The sequence below is a fragment of the Moschus berezovskii genome, chromosome 5 (genome assembly GCF_049115385.1).
Source record: "Moschus berezovskii isolate FMDL1 chromosome 5, NW_MosBer_1.0, whole genome shotgun sequence".
In the NCBI taxonomy this organism is placed as follows: domain Eukaryota; kingdom Metazoa; phylum Chordata; class Mammalia; order Artiodactyla; family Moschidae; genus Moschus; species Moschus berezovskii.
In genome coordinates, this window is record NC_142464.1 from 82,144,964 (window position 1) to 82,163,095 (window position 18,132).

Genomic DNA, 18,132 nt, shown 5'->3' on the forward strand with positions numbered 1-18,132 from the left:
CTCACAATTTGTATGAAAATACAGAAAAACCTCGAATAGCCAAAGCAATCTTGAGGAAGAAGAATGGAACTGGGGGAATCAACCTGCCAGACTTCAGGCTCTACTACAAAACCACAGTCATCAATATAGTATGATACTGGCATAAAGACAGAAATATAGATCAATGGAACAAAATAGAAAGCCCAGAGATAAATCCACGCCAGGGAGGGGGAGCCTGGTGGACTTCCATCTATGGGGTCACACAGAGTCGGACACGACTGAAGTGACTTAGCAGCAGCAGCAGCATGGACACCTTATCTTTGACAAAGGAGGCAAGAATATAAAATGGAGAAAAGAAAGTCTCTTTAACAAGTGGTGCCTGGAAAACTGGTCAGCCATTTGTAAAAGAATGAAACTAGAACACTTTCTAACACCATACACAAAAATAAACTCAAAATGTATTAAAGATCTAAATGTAAGATCAGAAACTATAAAACTCCTAGAGGAGAACATAGGCAGAACACTCTCCGACATAAATCACAGCAGGATCCTCCATGACCCACGTCCCAGAATATTGGAAATAAAAGCAAAAATAAACAAATGGGACCTAATTAAAATTAAAAGCTTCTGAACAGCAAAGGAAACTATAAACAAGGTGAAAAGACAGCCTTCAGAATGGGAGAAAATAACAGCAAATGAAGCAACTGACAAATAATTAATCTGCAAAATATATAAGCAGCTCCTGCAGCTCAACTCCAGAAAAATAAATGACCCAATCAAAAAATGGGCCAAAGAACTAAACAGACATTTCTCCAAAGAAGACATACAGATGGCTAACAAACACATGAAAAAATGCTCAACATCCCTCATAATCAGAGAAATGCAAATCAACACAATGAGATACCATTACACACCAGTCACAACGGCTACTATTCAAAAGTCTACATGCAATACATGCTGGAGAGGGTGTGGAGAAAAGGGAACCCTCTTACACTGTTGGTGGAAATGCAAACTAGTACAGCCATGAGATGGCTGGATGGCATCACCGACTCTGTGGACATGAGTTTGAGTGAACTCCGGGAGTTGGTGATGGACAGGGAGGCCTGGCGTGCTGTGATTCATGGGGTCGTGGAGAGTCATACATGACTGAGTGACTGAACTGTTATGGAGAACAGTGTGGAGATTCCTTTAAAAACTGGAAATAGAACTGCCATATGCCCCATCAATCACACTCCTGGGCATACACACCGAAGAAACCAGAATTGAAAGAGACACATGTACTCCAATGTTCATTGCAGTACTGTTTATAATAGCCAGGACATGGAAGCAACCTAGATGTCCATCTGCAGACGAATGGATAAGAAAGCTTTGGTACATATGCACAATGGAGTATTATTCAGCCATTAAAAAGAATACTTTTGAATCAGTTCTAATGAGGTGGATGAAACTGGAGCCTATTATACAGAGTGAAGTAAGCCAGAAAGAAAAACACCAATACAGTATATTAACATATATATATATGGAATTTAGAAAGATGATAATGATAACCCTGTATAGGAGACAGCAAAGGAGACACTGGTGTATAGAACAGTCTTTTGGACTCTGTGGGAGAGGGTGAGGCTGGGATGATTTGGGAGAATGGCATTGAAACATGTATATTATCATATGTGAAATGAATCGCCAGTCCAGGTTCAATGCATGAGACAGGATGCTTGGGGATGGTGCACTGGGATGACCCAGAGGGATGGGATGGAGAGGGATGTGGGAGGGGAGTTAAAGATGCGGAACACATGTACACCTGGGGCGGATTCATGTCAATGTATGGCAAAACCAACCAATATAATATTGTAAAGTAATTAGCCTCCAATTAAAAAAAAAAAGGAGAATGAAGAGAAATGACAATCAAATGTATTGTGTAATTTCTTGATGAGATCTTAGATCAAAGACAAAAGCAAAGAGCAATAAAACTTTTACTACTTTTTGAAATTGCTTCTTCAACTTGCTTGAGGTATAATTAACAAATAAAATTAAAACATATTTAAAATATACATAGGGGCTTTCCAGGTGGCACTAGTGGTAAAGAACCTGCCTGCTGATGCAGGAGAGGTAACAGATGCGGATTTGATCCTAGGGTCAAGAAGATTCCCTGGAGGAGGGCATGGCAACCTGCTCCAACACTCTTGCCTAGAGAATCCCCATGGACAGAGGGGCCTGGCAGGCTACAATCCATAGGGTCTCAAAGAGTTGAACATAACCAAAGTGACTTGGCATGCAGCAGGGTATACAATATGATGATCTGACGATTTGATATACATATACTTTGCAAAAGTATATGTGAATTTAGTGGATTTAGTTAACATAGCCATATCCATAGTTAACATATCCACTGTGGATTTAGTTAACATATTCATCCTCTCAGAAGCTTTTTTTTAAATTCATGGTGAGAACACTTAAAGTTCTACTTTCTTAGCAGATTTCCACTGTATAATGTTATTATCAATCATAGTTACCATGTTAAGTATTAGATTGTCAGAACCTTATTCATCTTATAACTGAAGGTTTGTACCCTTTGATCAGTCTCTCCCTATTCCCCCCACTCCCCCAGGTCCCTGATAATCATCATTCTACTCTCTCTTCTTTGTATTTAATTTTTTTTTAAGATTTCACATATAAGGATACCATGCAGTATTTGACTTCATTTGACTTATTTCGTTCATTTAACATAATGGAGGAACCAGAGAGCAAATTGCCAACATCCATTGGATCATAGAAAAAGCAAGAGAATTCCAGCAAAGCATCAACTTCTGCTTCATTGGTTACGCTAAAGCCTTTGACTGTGTGGATCACAACAAATGGTGGAAAATTCTTCAGGAGATGGGAATACCAGACCACCTGACCTGCCTCTTAAGAAACCTGTATGCAGGTCAAGAAGCAACAGTTAGAACTGGACATGGAACAATGGACTGGTTCCAAATTGGGAAAGGAGTACCTCAAGGCTGTATATTGTCACCCTGCTTATTTAACTTATATGCAGAGTACATCATGTGAAATGCCAGGATGGATGAATCACAAGCTGGAATCAAGATTGCTAGAAGAAATATCAGTAACCTCAAATATGCAGATGACACCAACCTTATGGTAGAAAGTGAAGAGGAGCTAAAGAACTTCTTGATGAAAGTTAGAAAGGAGGGTGAAAAAGCTGGCTTAAAAGTCAACTTTCAAAAAATGAAGATCATGGCATCTGGACCAATCACCTCATGGCAAATAGATGGGGAAACAATGGAAACAGTGACAAATTTTATTTTCTTGGGCTCCAAAATCATTGCAGATAGTGACTGCAGCCATGAAATTAAAAGATACTTGCTCATTCGAAGAAAAGCTATGACCAATCTAGACTGTATATTAAAACGTGGAGATGTTACTTTGCCAACAAAGGTCTGACTAGTCAAAGCTATGGTTTTTCCAGTAGTCATGTATAGATGTAAGAGTTGGACCTAAAAGAAGGCTGAGTGCTGAAGAATTGATGCTTTTGAATTGTGGTGTTGGAGAAGACTTTTGAGAGTCTCTTGGACTGCAAGGAGATCAAACCAGTCTATCCTAAAGGAAATTAATCCTGAATATTCATTCAAGGACTGATGCTGAAACTGAAGCTCCACTACTCTGGCTACCTGATCTAAAGAGCAGACTCTTTAGAAAAGACCTTGATGCTGGGAAAGATTGAGGGGCAGTAGGAGAAGGGGATAACAGAGGACAGAATCGTTGGATGGCGTCAGTGACTCAATGGACATGAGTTTGAGCAAGCTCTGGGAGATGGTGAACAGGGAAGCCTGGCTTGCTGCAGTCCATGGGGTCGCAAAGAGTCAGACACAACTGAGCAGCTGAACAACAAATAACCTCTGATTTCATCTGTTGTCACAGTGGTAGAATTTCCTTCTAAGTCTGGACAATATTTTATTATATATATATGTATAGATAAATAGATATACATACACACACACACCATATTTTATCCATTCATCCATTGCAGACACTTAAGTTTTTTTCCATATGCTATTGTGAAAAATGCTGCTATGAATATAGGAACACAGATATCTTTTTGAGATAGTAATTTATTTTCTTTTGAGTATGTACTCAGAAGTGGGATTGCTGGATCATAGATTAGTTCTATTTTTAATCTTATAAGGACCTCCATACTGTTTTCTGTGGTGGCTGTATTATCTACATTTCCACCAACAGCGTATAAGGGTTCACCTTTCTCCACATCCTTGCCAGCATTTGTTATCTGTTGTCTTTTTGGTAACAGACATCCTACCAGGTGTGAGATAATATCTCATTTTGGTTTTGATTTGCCTTTCCAAGCTGGAATCAAGATTACCAGGAGAAATATCAATAACCTCAGATATGCAGATGACACCACCCTTATGGCAGAAAGTGAAGAGGAACTCAAAAGCCTCTTGATGAAAGTGAAAGAGGAGAGTGAAAAAGTTGGCTTAAAGCTCAACATTCAGAAAACTAAGATCATGGCATCTGGTCCCATCAGTTCATGGGAAATAGATGGGGAAACAGTGGAAACAGTGTCAGACTTTATTTTTCTGGGCTCCAAAATCACTGCAGATGGTGATTGCAGCCATGAAATTAAAAGATGCTTACTCCTTGGAAGGAAAGTTATGACCAACCTAGATAGCATATTAAAAAGCAGAGACATCACTTTGCCAACCAAGGTCTGTCTAGTCAAGGCTATGGTCTTTCCCGTGGTCATGTATGGATGTGAGAGTTGGACTGTGAAGAAAGCTGATCGCTGAAGAATTGGTGTTTTTGAACTGTGGTGTTGGAGAAGACTCTTGAGAGTCCCTTGGACTGCAAGGAGATCCAACCAGTCCATTCTAAAGGAGATCAGTCCTGGGTGTTTGTTGGAAGGACTGATGCTGAAGCTGAAACTCCAATACTTTGGCTGCCTCATGTGAAGAGTTGACTCATTGGAAAAGACTCTGATGCTGGGAAGGATTGGGGGCAGGAAGAGAAGGGGACGACAGAGGATGAGATGGCTGGATGGTATCACCGACTCGATGGACATGAGGTTGAGTGAACTCTGGGAGTTGGTGATGGACAGGGAGGCCTGGTGTGCTGCCATTCATGGGGTCGCAAAGAGTCGGACACGACTGAGCGGCTGAACTGAACTGAACTGAACTGAGCTGATGATTAGTGACATTGAACACCTTTTCTTTTCTTTTTTTTTTTTAAAGTAATTAATTAATTTTTTATTGGAGGCAAATTATTTTACAATATTATATTGGTTGGTATACTTGTTGATCATCTGTATATCTCCTTTGGAAAAATGTTTAGTCAGGTCCATTGTTCGTTTTTAAACTGGCTTATTTGATTTTGGCTATTGAGTGGTATAAGTTCCTTATGTATTTTGAATTTTAATCTCTGATCAGATGTGAAACATGTGGTTTCCAAAATTTTCTCCTAGTCAGTAGGTTGTGTGTTCATTTCATTAATAATTTCCTTTGCTGTTCAGAAGCTTTTCAGTGTGATGTAGTCCTAAGTGTTTTTGTTGCTTTTGCTTTGGTATTAACATAAAAAATCATTACCACTGTCAATGTGAAGAAGCTTGTCCCTATATTTTCTTCTAGGAGTTTTATAGTTTCAGATCTTATGTTTAAGTCTCTATTTGAGTTGCTTTTTGTGTATCATGTAAGGCAGTGGTCCAGTTTCATTCTTTTACATGTGGCTGTCCAGTTTTCTCAACACAGTTGTAGAGATCATCCTTTCCCCATTGTTTATTTCTGGCTCCTGTGTTGAAAACTAATTGGCAATATATTTTAATGGGTTAATCCTGAGCTGTTTATTCCATTGATCTATTCTGTTCTATTGGTATCTATTTTTATGCAAATACCATAATTTTTTGATTGCTATATTTTTGTATTACAGTTTGAAATCAGGAAGTGTGATGCTTCCAGTTTTGTTCTCCTTTCTCAAGATTGCTTTGGTGATTCAGGGTCTTTTGTGTTTCCATATAAGTTTTAGAATTGTTTTCTCTATTTCTGTGAATGCCTTTGGAATTTTATAGGAATTGCATTTATTTGATGATTGCTTTGGTTAATAGTGTGTACATTTTACAAGATTAATTCTTCTAATCCATGAACACAAAATATCTTTTCATTTAGTTGTGTCTCTTCAGTTTTTACATCAGTGTTTTATAGCTTTTATTAATAGTTTGTGGAACTTTCACCTCCTTAAATTTATTCCTAAGAATTTTATTCTTTTTGATGCTGTTGCATATGGGATCATTTTCTCAATTTCTCTTTCTGATAATTTATTGTTGCTGCTGCTGCTAAGTCACTTCAGTCGTGTCCGACTCTGTGCAACCCCATAGATGGCAGCCCACCATGTTCCCCCGTCCCTGGGATTCTCCAGGCAAGAACACTGGAGTGGGTTGCCATTTCCTTCTCCAATGCATGAAAGTGAAAAGTGAAAGTGAAGTTGCTCAGTTGTGTCCGACTCCCAGGGACCGCAGCCCACCAGGCTCCTCTGTCCATGGGATTTTCCAGGCAAGAGTACTGGAGTGGGGTGCCATTGCCTTCTCCAAATTTATTGTTATTATATTTTGTATATTGATTTTGTATCCTGAAACTTTACTGAGTTTATTCTAACAGTTTTTTGATGGTATCTTTTGGTTTTTCTGTATATAATGTCATGTCATCTGCAAATAGTGACAGTTTCTCTTCTTCCCAATTTTTAAAAAAAATATTTACTTATTTATTTGGCTGTGCTAGGTCTTAATCTTTGATCTTAATTGTGGTATGCAGAATGTTTTAGTTGTGACATGTAAATTCTTAGTTGTGGCATGTGGGATCTAGTTTCCTGACCTGGGATTCAACCTGGGCCCCCTACACTGGGAGCCCAGAGTCTTAGCCACTGGACCACCAGGAAAGTCTCCCTTTCCAATTTGTATGCCTTTTATTTCTTTTCTTGGTGATTATGAATGGTTAACACTTCCAGTATTATGTCAAATAGCAGTGGCAAGAGTGGGCATCTGTGTTTCTGTCTTAGAAGGAAAGCTCTCAGTTTTTTACCATTGAATATGAAGTTGTGCGTTTTGCACATATGACTTTTATTTTAAAGTGTGTTCCTTCTACACTGAATTTATTGAAGTTTTTATCATAAAAAGTTGTTATTTTTTGTCAAATGCTTTTTCTATGTCTACTGAGATGATCATATAATTTTTATCATTTAGTTTATTAATGTGGTATATCACATTTGTTGATTTGTGTATATTGAAAATTTTTTTTTTTTTCATCCTAGGAATAAATCCCACTTGATCACCAGAAAGTAATCTTTTCTAACATATTGTTGAATTCAGTTTGCTAATATTTTATTGAGGATTTTGGCATTAACAAAAGTGTTCATCAGACATATTAATCTGTAATTTTCTTGTAGTGTTTTTTTCTGGCTTTGGTATCAGGGTAATACTCATCTAGTAAAATGTGTCTGGAAGTATTCCCTTCTTTTCAATTTCTGGGAAGAATTTGAAAAGAATTGGCATTAATTCTTTAAATGCTTGATAAAATTCATCAGTGAAGCCATCTGTTCATGGACTTTTTTTGCTGGAGAGTTTTTGATTTCTGCTTCAATCTCCTTGCTAGTAGTAAATCTGTTCAGTTTTCTATTTATTATTCAGTTTTAGTAGGCTGTATGTTTCTAGGAGTTCATCCATTTCTTTTAGATTAACTTGTTGGCATATGAGTATTCATAGTGGTCTCTTATGGTTTTTAGTATTTCTGAATTAGAAGTTGTAATATTTCCTCTTTCATTTCTGATTTCATTTGTTCAAGTCTTCTCTCTCTTTTTTGTACTCAAGCCAAAAATTTGTCAATTTTGTCTTTTCAAAAAAGTAAGTCTTAGTTTCATTGATTTTTTTCTATTGTCTTTGTGGTGTCTGTTTTCACTCTGATCTTTGCTATTTCGTTCATTCCTTCCGCTAACTTTGGGCTTAGTTTGTTCTTTTTCTAGTTTCTTAAGATATAAAGTTAGGTTGTTTATTTCAGATCTTTTTTCTTGATATAGGTATTTATTGTTATAAACTTCATTCTTAGAACTGCTTTTGCTGCATCCCATAAGTTTTGATATTTTGTATTTCTATCTTTGCTTGTCTCAAAGACTTTTTCCCAGCTTTTTCAAGGGATAAATAATGCATAAAATTTAATCAAGTGCACAGTATCATGATTTATGTATTCATTGTCTATCCATCCATCATCACATATTTATCTTGTTTTGTGAGAACATTCAAGTTTTACTGTCTTAGCAAGTGTTAATTATATGATGCAATGTTGTCAACTTTAGTTACCAAGTTATATCAATAAATTAGATAATCAGACATTATTCATCTTGTTAGTTGAGAGTTTGTACCCTTTTACCAATGTTATTTCCCCATCTCCCCACCAGCTGGCAACTACTATTCTATGTTCTGCTTCTATGAGTTTGACTTATTTTATATTTCATATATAAGTTATACCATACAATATTTATTTTTCTCTGTCTGGATTATTTCTTTTAGTGTAATACCATCAAGCTCCATCTGTGTTGTTGCAAATGGCAAGGTTTCCTTCTTTCTCAGAGCTGAGTAGTATTATATTGTGTGTGTATATGTATGTCTCTCTCTCTCTCTCTCTGCACACACACACACACACACACACACACACACAACACACACATACAAATATATGTGTCTATGTATATAGATATATCCACCCCATAGATTCTTCATCCATTCATCTGTTATTGAACACTTAGGTTGTTTCCATATCTGGGCTATTGTGAATAATGTTTCAGAGAACATGGGATTACAGATACAACTTCACTATCCTGTTTTAATTTCCCTTGCATATAGCCAGAAGTGGATTTTCTGGATCAAATGGTAGTTTTAAGAGCCCTCCATACCGTTTTCCATAGTGGTTACAGCAAGTTACCTTCCCACCAACATTCAGAAGGGCGCTTGTTTTTCCACATCTTCCCCAATGTTTGTTACCTTCTGTCTTTTTAGCCATTCTAACAAGTGTGATATTGTTCAAGATAGCTTTCGGTTTTCCTTTTGATTCCTTCTGTGACTCATTGGTTGTTCAGTAGTGTAGGGAATGGAGCTGTATGTTCTAACTCTATAATCATCTGATTGGCTTTTTTTGGTGTCAAGCCCCCATCTTAAAGCTTTCTTGGGGGCTCTTCTACCAAGTACCATTTTACAAGCATATAAAAGACACTCAGAAGATTCCAAGTTCTTTATGAACTCTGTGCCAGGAACTGGGAAAAAAGATGAAATATTTATTTCTTATTTTACCACAGTCCCATAATGTGAGTGGACGCAAGAAGTTCTCAAACAGTGGGTGGAATATGGTCTGAACAGATAATCCCAATAGTCATTCCTGAAAGGCCTCAGGAAGACAGCAGAGGAGAATGAAGGAATTTACTTTCTGGAAGGATAACTGTCTTCAAAAATATTTGCTTTATCTGTTTGTGTGTTGCTGAGGACATGCTCCCCTCAAACAGCTCTACAGGATGCCTCTCCTTGCCTTATTATCTCCTGTCTCAACTACCTCAGGCTCTCATAACAAAATACAACAGATTGTGTGGCTTAAACAACAGAGATGTATTCCTCATAGTCCTGAAGGTTGGGCAATGCAAAATCAAGGTGTCAGCAGGATAGACTGAGACCTCTTTTCTTCACTTTTAGACATCCACCTTCTTGCTGTCTGCTCACATAACCTTTTCTTTGTGTTTATGAGAAAGAGAAGGGAGGTGGGGAGAAAGAGAGGATGAAGGGAGAGAGGAAAGCAGGTGTGCTCCCTCTGGCATTTTTTCTTATAAGGACAGTAATCCTATGGGATCAGGGACCCAGCCCTTATAACTTCATTTAAACTTAATCATGGCCTTATAGGCACTATCTCCAAATAGTCACATTAGGAGTTAGGGCTTCAACACGTGAATTTTGTGGTAGCACACCATTCAGTCTGTAACATTCCCTAGTTTTAATGCCACCAAAACCCCCAAGAACCCAAGGAACCTTGTTCCTAGAGAATTTGCTTTATAAAAGACCACCACAGGAGGAATTATTTAAGGGAATTAATTACTAATGGTGATGTTTTAGATATCAGTAGGGAAGAAATTTTGGGGATGAGGTTGGAAATAGGGATTTGGGAGGTGAAATGAGAGGATCTATTAAGTTCAAAATCATGCTTTCTGGGCAACCTTATATTTTAACTATAATCAAGGCTAAGCCTTCCTCTTTCAATTTCTGGAAACTGGAATCAGTGTTCATTAAAATTCATTTTAAGTTGCTGATTTTCTTTTTCCTATTTGCCTAGCTCTTGGTTATTTTTTGAAACTATTTTTCTTTTCCTTGAAGAATTCTCTCATTAGAACAGTTTCTTAACTCATCCCTTTGGGACACATCATGGATAGGAAAGTCTCACTCTGTATGTTTGTATATTTTTGTGTTAGCTCCATTTTTTTCTCTGGCTTCTCACTCTATGGGGCTGATTCAAGCACAGAGCTCCCACTGACTTAAAAGGACTCTGAGGTAAAGTGAGAAATATTCTTACAGAAGTTTCTCAGAGATATTATGGATTTATAAAAAGCGTTGGTAATATTTTAAAATATGGATATTAGTCCCGGAAAATGAGTGGATGTTATGAGTACTTGCCAGACAATGTCACAAAATTCTCCTTTGATAGTAGGAAAAAAGCTCTTGTAAATTCATAATACTATTTAAATGCACTCATCCTTCTGGGGAGAAATTTTGAGTTCTGTTGTGGTATAAAAAGCATAAAGATGGAATCCTTTAAATCAGATTTCTGCTTTATAGATGCCAAATATCTACCATAGTATTTTCATAATATGAATGTAAAAGTTGCAAGCTATTTTGAAAAAGATATATGGTATATACAATTTAAAGAAGATACTTTCTTAATTTCTCTAAACTCTCCAAATTTCTCAGAAACAGTTGTTTTAAATTTAATGTAAGATCTTGATAGTGATTAGTTGTATTCATAATATTGTTTTACAGGTTGGAGATCTATATGAGACTCATTCAGGCACCTTTGGAAAAAAGAAAATGTAATATATAATGTATCTGCAGACAGGAACCAGAAATAGGGTCAGTGAGGCTCTGGAGACTGACTCTCTGCAGTCATGTTTTTTTGTGTGTTTTCTCCAAAGTACTTTTCCTTCCAGCAGGCCAATAGTAGACACCGTCACTTACATGTCTGGTTCAATAGTCTTTTCCTTGTGTTTGCCAACATTTTCTGTTTCCCGCAGAACAGGTTAGAAATGATGAGTGTCCTGGATATTCCTCTCAATGCAGAGACAAACAGAATAGATGAGATTGAAAGTAGAAATAAGAGAAACCCCCAAGAATTCAGCCTGTAGAAAGAATGATGTGAGCATGAGAAAGAGACATCACAGAACTCAAAGAAAGAAATAGGATTCTCTGATTAGGAAGAAAAAAGATATCTTTCTCTGCTTATAGAGGTCTATTGTTTCTATCCTGATCCAAGTTTGATATTCTTTTTATTGTTCATATGCTCAGTCACACTGAATGATCACTGATACCACTACCCGCTGTGAGGGAAAAGGACCAAGGTGGTCTCAAGATAAGCTAGTCATTAATGGCTTTCATTTTCAGGAACATATGGCTAGAGGTTCATTGACAAAGTAGATATCTAAATTTGAGCTCCTGAATTAGCATGTAGATACTTTGCATTCTTACTGCCAGATATGTAGCATCATTAAAATATTAAGGAAACAATATTTCATTGGGAAGATATACCATCTTTGAAAGGAAAGAAAGAATAACTTCTTCCCTAAGTTTAATGGAGAGCATGATCTTCATGCTTTGTGTCGATCTATTCACTAACTCTCCTCTTATCAGGTATAATATATTCCTGTTGGCAGCTTGATTTAATTGGACTTGTGGTAACTGATTCAATTGAGCACTTTAATTAGGTAATTATTCTGTTATAAGAACTGCTTTTCAGCTTGCTAGAGAGAATGAATTTTCCATTTTTCTTAAGCTAAAAATGGAACCTGGATTCTATTCTTTTAGAACAAAGTGGAATAAAAATGATCAGATATAGAATTAGGCTGAGATTGAGCTGTAGAATGAAGAAAAATAACCTTGACTTACGTATTGGTAAGAAACAAGTGTGCTTTTGAGAAATGAAGACAGAATTAGAGTTTCTCAGGTTGTGAATACTGCCAGCAGGTACTCACGATTTTTGAACAAGAGTGATTATTTGTTCCCTCCCTCAGTTTCCCTCAGAAGTGGAGATTTCTTTTTTAGACACTGTGCAAGAAAATAAGTGCTGAAAAAGGAAAAAAAGGACATAAAGAAATACTATCTCTTGATTTTGAACAAATGTCCCTTGCTCTAGGGAGTTTTTTCCTCCAGGCAAATTAATTAGTTATTGCCTTCTTTGAAAATTTATTGTGAAAGTTAGTCATCTGTTAACTCCAGAAGGAGACTTTGTCTTGAAGAAAAGGTTCAGGCTCTAAAAATATTGCCTCAGATTGAGCATCTGGGAAAAAGGCTATCCTCAAATTCCCCACATACTTGGTGAGATTCCACCTTATTATCTTTTGTGGGTTAGCAGGACTGATTGTAAATAATCTAAGGATACTTCAGATCAGACAAACAGATAATTAGAGTTGACACTATTAAAGCCAACAAAACACTAATTAATTGATTTGTTAATAGCTATTCTCCATTTGCAGACATTAGCCAAAATTGGGTTTTAAGATGTGGCAGGATCATAAGATAAACATTTTCCTCCTTGAAATTACCTACTAGCTTTCCAGTCTCACCACTGGCTAGTCTTTGGAGGTTTTGTTCATTAAAGGATTGAGGCTAATTCCAAATAGCTCTCATCTGAAACATAATATTCACACATAAGGTTTTTGCGGAATGATCAGGTAACAGAGTAATTATATTTTGCTCTGGAATTTTTTTAGCTGTATGTTTTCAGCAAGGAAAACAGAACAAAGGAAACATTTTTCATTTAAACAAATGATGTTGCAAGTTTAGCCTTCACTAGCAGGTGATGTGGAGAAGGAAATGGCAACCCACTCCAGTGTTCTTGCCTGGAGAATCCCAGGGATGGGGGAGCCTGGTGGGCTTCCGTCTATGGGGTCACACAGAGTCGGACACGACTGAAGTGACTTAGCAGCAGCAGCAGCAGCAGCAGCAGCAGGTGATGAGAATAATGACAATTCTGTTCCAGACACCCAAGGACCACAGGGGCTGTGTTCCAGTCACCACTGTGCAACAAGACCATTCTAAAACCTAATGGCAGAAAATAGCAAGCATTTTTATCAATAGTAACAACTTTGTCAGTTGGCAGGGCTCAGCTAGGGCTGTTCTTCTGTTTCACATGATGTCATCAGGGCTGCAGTCATCTGGGAACTCATCTAGGCTGGAACATCCAAGTTGGTGCACTTGCATGGCTGGCAGGAGGTGCTGGCCATCTGTTGGGAGTTCTGCAGTTGACAGAAACACCTCAGATTTCTCCATGTAGGCTTCTTAAAGCATGGTGGATGAGCTGCAAGAGCATATGTCGCAAGAGAGGAAAGAGGAGGGCCCAACCTTGAAAGTTACACAGTATCACGCCTGCCACATTCTATTCATAGAGTGGTTTATAAGACCACAGTCTAGGTTCACTGTGGTTATACTAAATAAAATGTTGTCCCTGGGACCATCTTTGGAGACTATCACAAGCATCTGGAGCAGAAACAAAGGCAACATTTCACTGAACTGTTCTTTAAAATAGTTCTGTCTTGCCCTTTCTCAATGAGCATCTTCGTTGGTTATTACTGAGTGTGACTTCAGTTGGAGTCAGGAGTGTATATTTAGGTCTTTGTCTTGGTAAGAGGAATGCGTAGGAGGTAAAAGCTGTTCCAAGATGGTGTAATACTACCACTCTCCTAAATTTCCTTATTTATTAAACAGAGTCAGCAGTGAAAACCTGCACTCTCATCTGAGAAGGTTTTTCCAGATATTTCTCCTTTCTCCTAGCTTCTGTGGCTGTGATGGTGTAGTGCAGGTTTAGGAGTTCAGGTTTTTTCAGTTTAGCTCCTTCAGTTATTGTGGCCTAGCTGTGTGAATCTGGGCAACAGATTGATTTTTGCAAGCCTCAGTTTTCTTGTCTTTATAATGGTGCATTCATTCTACTGCATAGATTGTGAAAATTGAGAACCTACATGACGTGTTTACCAGAGTGTCAGTATTCAGGAAGTTGTAGGTACTGTTATTATGTAATGGTAGGTGTATAGGAGAATGTTAAGTAGAAAGGAATTAAGCATAAAGTCACTGGAAGCTGAGAGGTTTCAATAAGATGCAAGGAGGCCTCCTAAGCCAAATATCTTTGAGTCAAGAGCAAATGTCATTGTACCAAATGGATCTCCTATATCTTCCTCTTATACTTATGCCACATTTTATGGCATCAATCTACCACAGATTCATGTGATGAGAGTTGTTCTGGTGTTGAAAGGATCTGGGAGGGGACTGGAAAGCAGTTAGTGGAAGCAGGCCAGAAACACAACTGTCCAGTTCCCATGGTCTCCACCTAGACATTTTATCAGAACCTCTTGACTTGTGTGAGCCTGGGGTCTTTGTATTTCTTTAAATTATTCCACACCTCTTGCAGGGCTTCCCTAGTAGCTCGGATGGTAAAGCATCTGCCTGCAATGCAGGAGATGTAGGTTTGATCCCTGGGTCAGGAAGATCCCCTGGAGAAGGAAATGGCAACCTACTCCAGTATTCTTGCCTGGAGAATTTCATGGACAGTGGGGACCGGCAGGCTACAGTCCATGGGGTTGCAAAGAGTAGGGCACAACTGAGCGACTAACACATACACAACCTCTTGCAAAGGAAAAGTATAACTATCACATACTTTTAAAAAAATGAAGGGCAGTAATTTGCATGAGTTACATCACATGGAAGAGCAAATGTTTATTTCATTTTCTCCCGTCTCCCACATTCATTTGTGACTTATGTGCTGTGACCTTGTGGTTTGGGAAAGAGATACCATGAGTTTGTCATGGGGTGGCAGGGAGGTTTCTCCTTTTCTCCAACCTCATTGTTTCCATGTATAGGGACTTAGAGTAACCATTTTGGCTTCTTGTCCCACTCATTATTTCTTGTGAATTTCTTGAATAATATCCACTGGTCCATGATTCTCAAGGATTCAGATTCTGGTGATATGTTCTTCTACTTTTTGTATTACCCTCAATACAATGAGGAGACAGGTGTATGTGTCACTCAAAGCCAACCCTTCCTTTAGATAGGCTGTCCCAAGAACTAGTATTAGTGAGGGACAAAACAGGGTCATACATTTTTGTATGTATTACATGTAATTATCACTGTGTCACCTTTATTTATCTATTGGCCCTCAACTAGGAGAAGGAAGAAATGGATGTTATTTACTGACTCCCTAAAACCGCAACAGTGACATTCTCTAACCCCCAGTGATCTGGGGTTGTCTGGATGATTGAGACCTATCTGATTAAATTGAAATCATATCCCATTTTTCTTGAAAGATATACATATTTCTTCAGTATCTATATATGAGCAGTATAAAACTTTTCTTTTTAAAAACAGTTACAGAACTCTGAAAAAGAATTCTTTTCTTACATACTCACAGTATGGCTGTTGGTGAGACCTCTGTGTTTCTCTTCATTCAACAAATATTTGTTTAGCACCTTCTACATGCCAAGCTCTGTCTTAGGTGTTGGAGCTATTGCTGGAAAACAAAAATAGATATGCCCCCTACTCTTGTTGTTGATCTTATATTCTACTTGGGGAAATAGGCATCAATCTAAAAATAAATCATACAAACTGTTATACATTGAAAATCAAGCTGAAGTAATAGTCCACAATTCTGTGAAAGAGTTTAACAGATACCCTGACCTTGACTCTTTGTGGGATTGGGGATCTGTAAAGTTTATCTCTGAAGAAATGATACTTGAAGTAAAGATAAGAGCAAATAAATAAATAATTAAGGTGAAGTTAACTGAGTCTATATATTCATAAACAACTAATTGACTTTCTAATTTTATATTTCACTATCTGTGGTATTCTATCCAGCCTTTCTGAGTACTTAGTTACGGCAATGATTTTCTCTCATACTTTCTAACTACCTTTACCAGCTTTCCCTGATCACATGAGAAAATGAGAATACGTGATCAATGGATATTTTCTCCCAAATTGTCAATTTATTTTTCATTTATTCAGCCACTCATTTGCCTGTTCACTTGCTCACTCACTCACTCTTCCCATCCACCCATCCAATACCATTTATCAAATGTCTCTATGTGCCCAGTGCCATGCTTGAAAATGGAGTGTAGCAAGCCATAAAAACAAAATCATACTTAATTGACATTGTGTCTTTCGCTGGACTCCTATACTACTGTGTTTCTCTCTCTGCCTTTGCAAGGTGTGTTTATTAACTTTCATGTTTGTCACCCTCATGATGGAGAAGGAAATGGCAACCCACTCCGGTATTCTTGCCTAGAGAATCCTGTGGACAGAGGAGCCTGGTGGGCTGCTGTCCATAGGGTCGCACAGAGTTGGACATGACTGATGCGACTTAGCATGCATACATGCTTTGGAAAAGGAACTGGCAACCCACTCCAGTATTCTTGCCTGGAGACTCCCAGGGACAGAGGAGCCTGGTGGGCTGCCGTCTCTGGGGTCGCACAATCGGACATGACTGAAGTGACTTAGCAGCAGCAGCACCCTCATGAGGTTGAGCTCTGTAGTAAACACCATCCATATCTTTCTCATTTTTGGGTTCCTTGTGCTTAATATGGTGATTGGCACAAGTTGATTTTCAGAAAATGTTTTATTTAAGTGAATGAAATTAATGTATTACTATTATTGAGGAGCATAAATATCAGATGAATGATTACTAGGCTAAAATTGAAATAACCAATTTGATGCTCTGTTATGTAAAAAAATGAACTGGGCACATTAACATTTTCGAGTTTATTTGAGTATAGGTTGATTAGAATTAGGCTGTGCCAAATCTAAAGTGGTTAGGCGCTCTGCTCTCCATTCACAGGAGCTAGTGGAGAGGTTTTACATAGAAAAGATGCTGCAGTAATGCAAATAAATTATTTAATGGGGTATATTTTATTTGGTTTCCTTATTTGGGAAAGTCTAGTTGGCTGTTTGTGATTGGCTGACTCTAAGTTTTACTTTCTTGGGTTTAACTGCACTGACTCCAGCTTAGGTTTTGGTGTGTGTTTACATAGTCTATCAAGACATTAGAGCCACCTCGATCTAATAGTCTCCTTGTTTAAGTACTTTAGCAAGTGAAAACTAGTAATGCCCTACCCTAACTGAAGCAGATGGCCTTTGGTCAGACCTCAATAGGTATTACCAAGAGCCATTAGTACTGGTCCCTCTGCCATTGTTCTAACTGGCTCCCTTAGCCAAACACTTTGCCTTTTACTGCCTCAAATCTTAGAATCTTCTAGCGAACAAAGGAAGGTAAATGAAATGAGACTGATAAAGAGATCCTTTTCCTTGGATGGAAGTGCTGTATAACCAAGGTTCTAATTATTATGGCAGCCCATGTATTGAGAAATCTTAATCATGCCACACCACATTGTATCTCTAAATTCTAGAGGAGTAATGCAAAAATTGTCAAAAGCTAAAGAATTTGAACTTTATTTTAGCTTCAGAAAGAATTTTGATAAATTTCACAGCTGAATTTTCTTACAGTAAAGGCTGTTTTAGAAGAGTGAGTGAGGTACCTCATACATCTCAACTCTCAAAACAGAGCTGTGAGATTCAGATGCAAAAAGAGGCCATAATTTTTTTCTCTCACAGGTGCAACACAAATCAAATATTTTCATTTGTTTTTCTTGTCATTTTTAGCCACCACTATAGCTTTATTATAGCTTTATGTTTTTCTCCTGTTTGCCCTACCAATTCCTCCTAAGGTTTTCCATAGTTTTTGGCTGAGAACTAAAATTATAAATTACCCAACAGTAAAGTCAGAGGATAAGTAAATCACCATCCAGTCTGATCACAAAATCAAAATGTTTGTGATATGTCAAACCTTTAACAAGTCAATTGCTTCTTTTGAAAAATGTGTC